A 9,382-nucleotide genomic window follows, 5' to 3' on the forward strand; every position below is an offset into this window, starting at 1 on the left:
GGCCTCCCACACCCAGCGATTATCCAGCCCCAAACGGCGATACTGCTGAGCTTGTGAAGCGCTGATCTAAAATCATGCATGCCCTTGTCTCTTAGGCACCTCAGGAAGCCTGTCCTGACTCCCCTCCCAGGAGAGGTTGCTCCTCCTCCATGTACCCCCTGCAGCCACCAGCTGTACTGTTAACAGGGTTGGTTGTGCTGCCTCTAACCAGAGCTCTCTGGGTAAATGGTATTGAAGTTATAGTCACTGCTCATTGGTTTAAAACACAGGGCTGGGCGCAGTGACTCATGCCTGTAATCCCAGCCCTTTGGGAGGCAGAGACAGGCAGATCACCTGAGGTCAGGAGTTCGAGACCAGCCTGGCCAGCATGGTGAAACCCTGTCTCTATTAAAAATACAAAAATTAGCTGGGTGTGGTGGTATGTGGCTGTAATCCCAGCTACTCGGGAGGCAGGAGAATTGTTTGATCCTGGGAGGCGGAGGTTATAGTGAGCAGAGATCATGCCATTGCACTCCAGCTTGGGCAACAAGAGTGAAACTCTGTCTCAAAAACCAAAAACAAAAAACACAATTAGTGTCTTTTGTCTATTGACTTCTTCCTTCAGTTAGTCTGGTGGCTTTTTCAGGAATGGGATGTTTGTGAAAGATCCCACAGCCTCTGTGTCCTTGCCAGAGAGGTGGCAAGCTTTCTGTCACTTCAGTTGTGCAAATTGAGGCCACAGGACCATTTACTACTGCGCATGTAGTACAGTGCAGAGGTTAAAAGCACAGGCTTTTATGTCAGAAAGATCTTGATTTAAGTCCTAGCCCTACAACTTACTGTGTGACCTTGGATATGGTATTTAATCAGTTTCCTCAATTATGAACTGTGGACAATAATAATAACTACCTTGTTGGGTCATCGTGAGGATTAAATTGGACAGTCCATCCATAGTGCTTAGCACAGTGCTGGCAATTGCAGCGTTCTGAAAATGTTGGCTATTACTATTATTAGGAGATGCAGTGGGGTTTCCACTCAGTGATATCAGGTTCCCTCATGAAATTCCCAAAACATGCTAGCCTCTCTCACACCTCTGCTGTTTGGCCTCTTTGAACAAGTACTTTGGCTTAGAATGCTGTTCTCCCCACGTATGTCTTCTAAACACACTCCTCTTCATCCTTCAAGCCTTAGTTCAGGTGCCGTCTCTTCTGTGAAGACTCCATTGACCGTTCTCTTCTGTGTTTCCACCATGAGTCTCCACCCGCCCTGGAATCCTACTCCATTATAGCATTGATTCTGTTTTTTTGTTTTTGTGTTTTTTTTGAGACGGAGTTACGCTCTTGTTGCCCAGTCTGGAGTACAATGGCGTGATATTGGCTCACTGCAACATCCACTTCCCGGGTTCAAGCAATTCTCCTGCCTCAGCCTCCTGAGTAGCTGCAACTACAAGCATGCGCCACCACACCCAGCTAATTTTTTTTTAGTAAAAATGGGATTTCACCACGTTGCCCAGGCTGGTCTCGAACTCCTGACCTTGTGATCCACCCGCCTCAGCCTCCCAAAGTGCTGGGATTACAGGCATGAGCTACTGCACTTGCCTCCTTTTTTTTTTGAGACAGAGTCTTGCTCTGTTGCCCAGGCTGTAGTGCAGTTGTGTGATCTCGGCTCACTGCAACTGCTGCCTCCTGGGTTCAAGTGATTCTCCAGACCTGTGCCACCACAACTGGTTAATTTTTAAGTTTTTTGTAGACACAAGGTCTTGCTCTGTTATCTAGATGGGCCTTGAACTTCTGGGCTCAAGCAATCCTCCCACCTCAGCCTCCAAAGTGCTGGGATTACAGGTGTGAGCCACCTCCCCAGGCCCCTTGTTTATTGTATGTGTCCTCCCAACAGACATCCTCACCAAGAGAAGGGATCACTCTCTGTTTAGTTCAATGCTTATTCTCAATTCCTAGCACATAGTAGGTGCTTAATAAATATCTGAAGGATGAATTCAGATACATGGGCTCCAGGTTCCAATGAATTATAACTTGGTATGCAGGTGGAGCCCAGGAATCTGTATTTTATTTTAAAAATCTAAACATATATATCAGTTTATTTAAACTTTAAATTTTGGGAGACAGGCTCTCATTATGTTGCCCAGGCTAGACTCAAACTCCTGGTCTCAAGGGATCCTCCTGCCTCAGCCTCCCAAGTAGCTGAGACTACAGGTACACACCACTGAGCCTAATGGAATCAGTATTTTATTAATTTGCTTTTTTTGAGACCGAGTCTCACTCTGTTGCCCAGGCTGGAGTGCAGTGGTGCAATCTCAGCTCACTGCAGCCTCCACCTCCCAGGTCCAAGTGATTGTCAATGCTCCAGCCTGCCCCATAGCTAGGATTACAGATGTGCACCACCACTTCTGGCTAATGCTTGTATTTTTAGTTGAGCCAGGGTTTTGCCATGTTGGCCAGGCTGGTCTCAAACTCCTGGCCTCAAGTGATCCGCCCACCTCAGCCTCCCAGAGTGCTGGGATTACAGGCATGAGCCACCACACACAGCTGTATCTATATTTTAGAAAGGCATCCCAAGTATAGTGAGAGTTGAGAAGCTCTATCCCAGAATGTCAGCAGTAAAGCAGCCAGTGAGTATCATGCAAGCAAAGCCCAGCCCTCTCATTTCACAGATGACATCATCAAGACCGGAGCAGGAGTAGTTGCCCAAGGTCACAGGTTATTGACAGAGAAAGAACTAGTGCCAGCACTAGTGTCAGATACCTAGCACAAGGCCTGCTCGGTCTCATTCCAGGGCAGACTGAGGGGAACTTCTGGGTCACTGGAACTGAGGCCCAAAGCAGGGTGTGGCCTCCATCGCCTGGGTGCGGGTGGGGCAGTGTGAGCCTACCCCCACCTCCTCTTGGTGACTGAGGCTGAGGCTGGAAGAGGGACCGGCAGAGAGCTCAGACTGCCTTCCCATTCCCGGGACCCCTCCCTTCAAGAGAAACCACTTTTTCAAAGATTATAACTGAGGAAATGATGACAGTGAAAGAGATCTGACCTAACCAACACCATCTTGCTTCTAACCTCTAAGCTGTCCTTGTTCATTCCTGGGTGTAAGCCAAACTAAGTGTGGGAAGGAATTTAGTTTATACTTTAACTTTGAAACAAAAATGATAATAGCCCTTTCCCGAAATAAACCCGCTTCTTGCCTGGGGATCAGTTTGCCTTCATAGGACTAAGAAATTACAAGATTAGAAATTACGGTTTAGGAACCATGCAGCCTCTGGCTCCAAGAGTCTGAACCTCCCCAAATTGCTCCTGGGTATAACACCACTGTTGTAAAACCTGAGATCAGTGCTCGAGATATTTTGCAGACCTTGCTGTTCCCAGCTGAAACTGCCATCCAGACCGGTAATCTGGTTCAACCGGTTCTTCCATCTCACCCTGGAACAGTAGACAGCATGAAAAACTCACTTCAACCTCCTGTAATTTTATCTCCAACCTGACCAGTTAGCACTCCCCACTTCCCGAGCCCCTACCCACTAAATTATCCTTAAAAACTCTGATCTCGGCCGGGCGCGGTGGCTCAAGCCTGTAATCCCAGCACTTTGGGAGGCCGAGGCGGGTGGATCACGAGGTCAAGAGATCGAGACCATCCTGGTCAACATGGTGAAACCCCGTCTCTACTAAAAATACAAAAAATTAGCTGGGCATGGTGGCGCATGCCTGTAATCCCAGCTACTCAGGAGGCTGAGGCAGGAGAATTGCCTGAAGCCAGGAGGCGGAGGTTGCGGTGAGCCGAGATCGCGCCATTGCACTCCAGCCTGGGTAACAAGAGCGAAACTCTGCCTAAAAAAAAAAAAAAAAACTCTGATCTCTGAATTTTCAGGGAGGCTGATTTGAGTAATAAAACTCCGTTCTCAGCTGGGCGAAGTGGCTCATGCCTATAATCCCAGCACTTTGGGAGGCTGAGGCGTGCGGATCACGACATCAGGAGTTCGAGACCAGCCTGGCCAATATGGTGAACGCCCCCCATCTCTACTAAAAAATACAAAAAAATTAGCCAGGCCTGGTGGCACGTGCCTGTAGTCCCAGCTAACCTGGAGGCTGAGGCAGGAGAATTGCTTGAACCTGGGAGGTGGAGGGTGCAGTGAGCTGAGATCGCACCACTGCACTCCAGCCTGGGCAACAGAGTGAGACTCTCTATCAAAAAAAAAAGAAGAAAAAAAGAAAAGATAAGTAAGTAAATAAAACTCCGTTCTCCCGTACAGCTGGCTTTGTACGAGTTACAGTTTCTCTATTGCAATTCTTCTGTCTTGATAAATAGGCACTGCCTAGGCAGCAGGTAAGGAGAACTCATTGGGTGGTTACACCAGGACTCCCGCCTTTGACCAAACTAATTAAGTGAGGAAGTTAAACCAATGCCTAATTTCAAGAGTTGATTATAGCCTTTGAAATGGCTAATCCATTTAAAAAAAATAGTAAGATTGCCAGTAATAAATACAATTATGCTTAAATATAATTCAACTTTGAGAAAATATTCTTATTTTTATTTTGTGAGACAGTCTTGCTCTGTTGCCCAGGCTGGAGTACAGTGGTGTGATCTTGGCTCACTGCAACTCCACCTCCCAGGTTCAAGTGATTCTCCTCCCTCAGTCTCCCAAGTAGCTGGGACTGCAGGTGCACACCACCACACCTTGCTAGTTTTTGTATTTTCAGTAGAGATTGGGTTTCACTATGTTGGCCAGGTTGGTCTCGAACTCCTGACCTCAGGTGACCTGCCTGCCTTGCCCTTCCAAAGTGCTGGGATTACAGGCATGAGCCACTGGACCTGGCCAGCTTTGAGCAAATATTCTTTTTTATTGAGATGGAGTTTCGCTCTTGCTGCCCAGGCTGGGGTGCAACGGCACAATCTCGGTTCACTGCAACCTCTGTCTCCTGGGTTCAAGCGATTCTCCTGCCTCAGCCTCCCTAGTAGCTGGGATTACAGGCATGCGCCACCACACCTGGCTAACTTTGTATTTTTAGTAGAGACTGGGTTTCTCCATGTTGGTCAGACTGGTATCAAACTCCTAACCTCAGGTGAGCCGCCCACCTCAACCTCCCAAAGTGCTGGAATTATAGGCATGAGCCACTGCACCTGGCTCAGAAAATATTCTTAAAGCCTAGCTCTTGATATGAAGGAGATGGCAGGCAGAATTTGACAGGGCCCTGAAGACAGGAAAGTAGGTAAAGTTTCAAAACTGTTCGAATTCCTCTTTACCAGGGTCTAAGATTTCTCAAACCTGGATTACCTGGGGCACTGGTGAGGCACAGATTCCCATCTCTGCCTTGGAGATGTTGGATTCATTGTGTCTCAGGGCAATTGGGGCTCAGGAATCTGGATTTTAAGGGATTCTTAAATTCTGCAAGACTGGGCCAGGCGCGGTGGCTCATGCCTATAATCTTTGCACTTTGGGAGGTCTAGACAAGTGGATTGCCTGAGGTCAGGAATTCAAGACCAGCCTGGTCAACACTGCGAAACCCCATCTCTACTAAAAATACAAAAATTAGCCGGGCATGGTGGTACTTATCTGGAATCCCAGCTACTCCAGAAGCTGAGGCAGAAGAATCGCTTGAACACGGGAGGTGGAGGTTGCAGTGAGCCAAGATCAGCTGTTGTACTCCAGCCTGGGTCAGAGTGAGACTCCATCTCAAAAAAAAAAAAAAAAAAAAAAAAAAAAAAAAAAAAAAAAAAAAAAAAAATTCTGCAAGACTGAAAAGCACTGCCCTGGCCCTTTGGAATAATGAATCTTAGAAAGGAATGAGGCCTTGATGTCAGGACCTACATCGTCCCTAATCTGTTTAGAAGTTGCAAGACCCACATTCAAATGCCCTGAAGAAAACATTATGTCCCTAAATCCCAGTAGACAGTTGTACTTGTCAAATGCACTGTGGGTCAGTTCACATTTTGTTGCTTCAAAGAATGCCTTGGGCACCTTTATGACTCAGCAGTTATTGGTGGATGGTCAGCCCTACCTGGATGATTCTAATACGTAGAGGTTATTGGGAGATGGCTGCAGGGCGGCAGGAGCTGGTGGACTCCACTGGGCTGCCTGGGAAGACCAGCTCGGGGTTCCAGAGTGGGGAATTCAAGATTTGGATCCAGGTCTGCCTGATCCCTGCAATTCATGCTGATCATTACTGTACTAGCTCTCCCAAGTTTATACACAGAGCGCTCATCATCACACACATAATCCTGAGAAACATGCCTACATGCACAAGCGAGACACACTAGGCCTCTTGCAGACAGAAGATTGCTTCCTGCTTTTCTCCTATAACTAACCTTCCAGCCCTGCCCATTCTCTCTAAAGTATGGCTCTAATTGATTAGCTTGTGATTGAAATCCTTCAATAGTTCCCCGTCACTATCACGTCAGGCTGATGCATTAATTTGACATTCAGGACTGCCATAATTTAGATACAACGCCCTGATTTTTTTTTTGAGATTGGGTCTCTACCAGTTGCAGTGGCTCACGCCTATAATCCCAGCACATTGGGAGGCTGAGATGGGCGGATCACTTGAGGCCGGAAGTTCAAAACCAGCCTGGCCAACATAGCGAAACCCCATCTCTACTAAAAATACAAAAATTAGCTGGGTGTGGTGGCACACGCCAGTAGTGCCGGCTACTTGGGAGGGTGAGGCATGAGAATCACTTGAATCCGGGAGGCAGAGATTGCAATGAGCCAAGATCAAGCCACTGCACTCCAGCCTGGGGTTACAGAGTGAGACTCTATCTCAAAAAAAAAAAAAAAAAGAGAGATAGGAGAGTTGGGGTCTTGCTCTGCCACCCAGGCTGGAGTGCAGTGGTATGATAAGAGCTCACTGCAGCCTTAAACTCCTGGGCTCAAGTCATCCTCCTGAACACACACACACACACACACACACACACACACACACACGCACGTGGTCCCAGCTACTTGGGAGGCTGAAGAGGGAAGATAGCTTGAGCCTAGGAGGGCAAGGCTACTGTGAGCTGTGATTATGCTACTGCACTGCAGCCTGGGTGATAAAGCAAGACCCTGCCTCTCATCTCAAAAAAAAAAAAAAAAAAAAGAGGAAGGATGGAAGGGAGGGAGGCAGGGAGGGAGGGAGAGGGAAAAGAGTATGTTCTCCACTGGAGCTTCCTCCAACCAACTGGTCTCCTACTATTCTTACCCTGGCCACTTTGTGTTTTCCTACCTCTACCTTTTTGCTCATGCTGTTGCCCCTGCTGGGGCACTCAGATTGCTCTCCTGAGCTCCTATTAATGACTGCCTTTCCCTCTACTGTGTGCCCTCAGCATTGACTGCCCGCTATCAGCAGATCAGAACTTCCTTGGAGGCTCTGTGTCTGTGACTTATGTTCCTCTGGACCCCACAGTCAGGAGTGGTCCACAGGGATTGGCATAACTGACCTGGGCATCGTCATGTAAGGATCTCTGATCCTTATCCACCACCTGCATCAAGACTGTCATCATGGAAGAAAAAGAGGAAGCTCCACAGGAATTATTGGGGGAAGATCGCCAAGATGAAGTGAAAGAGGCCAGGTGTGATGGCTCACTCCGGTAATTGCAGCACTTTAGGAGGCCAAGGCAGGTGGATCTCTTGAAGTCAGGAATTCAAGACCAGTCTGGCCAAAATGGCGAAACCCCATCTCTACTAAAACTACAGCACTCCAGCCTGGGCAACAGAGTGAGACCTTGTCTCGATAAATAAATAAGTAAAATAAAATAAAAATACAAACATTAGCCAGGTGTGATGGCAGGTGCCTGTAATCCCAGCTATTTGGGAGGCTGAGGCAGGAGAATCACCTGAACCCAAGAGGTGGAGGTTGCAGTGAGCCGAGATTGTGCCACTGCACTCCAGCCAGGGTGACTCCATCTCAAAAAAAAAAAAAAAAACTCGGGGGCCAAAGAGTAAGTAGAATATGTTGCCATTTGTGTGAAAAAGAAAAAAAGATGTGTAGTTATTTGTTTTTGAGATACAGTCTTGCTCGGTTTCCTAGGGTGTAGTGCCGTGGCACAATCTCAGCTCACTGTGATCTCAACTTCCCAGGCTCAAGCAATCCTCCTGCCTCAGCTTCCTGAGTAGCTGGGACTAAAGGAATGTGCCACTCCACACTCAGCTAATTTAAAAATTTTTTTTTAAGAAATGAGGTCTCGGCTGGGCACAGTGGCTCCTGCCTATAGTCCCAGCATTTTGGGAGGCCGAGGCGGGTGGATCACCTGGGGTCAGGAGTTTGAGACTAGCATGACCAACATGGAGAAACCCCATCTCTACTAAAAACACAAAATTAGCCGGGTGTGGTGGTGCATGCCTGTAATCTCAGCTACTCAGGAGGTTGAGGCAGGAGAATCCCTTGAACCCAGGAGGCGGAGGTTGAAGTGAGCTGAGATCATGTCATTGCACTCCAGCCTGAGCAATAAGAGTAAAAGTAAAACTCCTCAAAAAAAAAAAAAAAAAAAAAAAAAAAAACCCAAAAAAAAAAAAAAAAAAAAAAAAAAAGGTCTCCTTATGTTGTCCAAGGTGAGTCTGGAACTCCTGGGCTCAAGCAGTCCTGCTTCTGCCACCAAAAGTACTGGGATTATAAGCATAAACCATCATGCCTGGCCAAAAATTGTATAATTTAAAAAAGGCCTGTCTTTAGAAAGATACGAAAAAAAGGTCTGAGTATATAATCCCATTGGAACCTTCTGACTTTTTTTTTTTTAACAGAATCTTGATCTGTTGTCAAGGCTGGAGTGCAGTGGCACAATCTCGGCTCACTGCAGCCTCTGCCCCACTGGGTTCCAGTGATTCTCCTGCCTCAGCCTCCTGGGTAGCTGGGATTACAGGCATATGCAACCACGTCCGGCTACTTTTTGTATTTTTAGTAGAGACAGGGTTTTGCCATGTTGGCCAGCCTGGTCTCAAACTCTTGACCTCAAGTGATCTGCCCACCTTGGCCTCCCAAAGTGCTGGGATTACAGAAGTGAGAACCTTCTGACTTAGGTACCTTATACACATATTACCCGTTTACCTACGTATCCCCCCCTCACAAATTAAAACATACTGATTCTTGGGCTGTATCCCCAGAAAAGTATACAGGATGTCAAAGGTTGGATGCAGGAATCCATGTCTAAAGCATTGTGTGTCAGTTCATTCCACACCCAGAACTGAATTGTCAGGAAGAACCAAGATGCAAAGGATATTTGGAAACATAAACTCAAAACAGATGTTATCAGGAAAATATGTAGGAAGATCTCTAAGGAATTATGAAGCCATGTTTGGGAACTCACTGATTTTGTTTGATCTCTGCATTTTTTTTAGGGGGGAGGGGGATGAGAATGGAGAGAGAGTGAGTTGCCTGAAGCTGCACACCCAGTCAGAGGCACAGGCCAGTGCCCCAGGATTTCTTTTCTT

The sequence above is a fragment of the Cebus imitator genome, unplaced genomic scaffold (genome assembly GCF_001604975.1).
Source record: "Cebus imitator isolate Cc_AM_T3 unplaced genomic scaffold, Cebus_imitator-1.0 Scaffold51, whole genome shotgun sequence".
Classification (NCBI taxonomy): Eukaryota; Metazoa; Chordata; class Mammalia; order Primates; family Cebidae; genus Cebus; species Cebus imitator.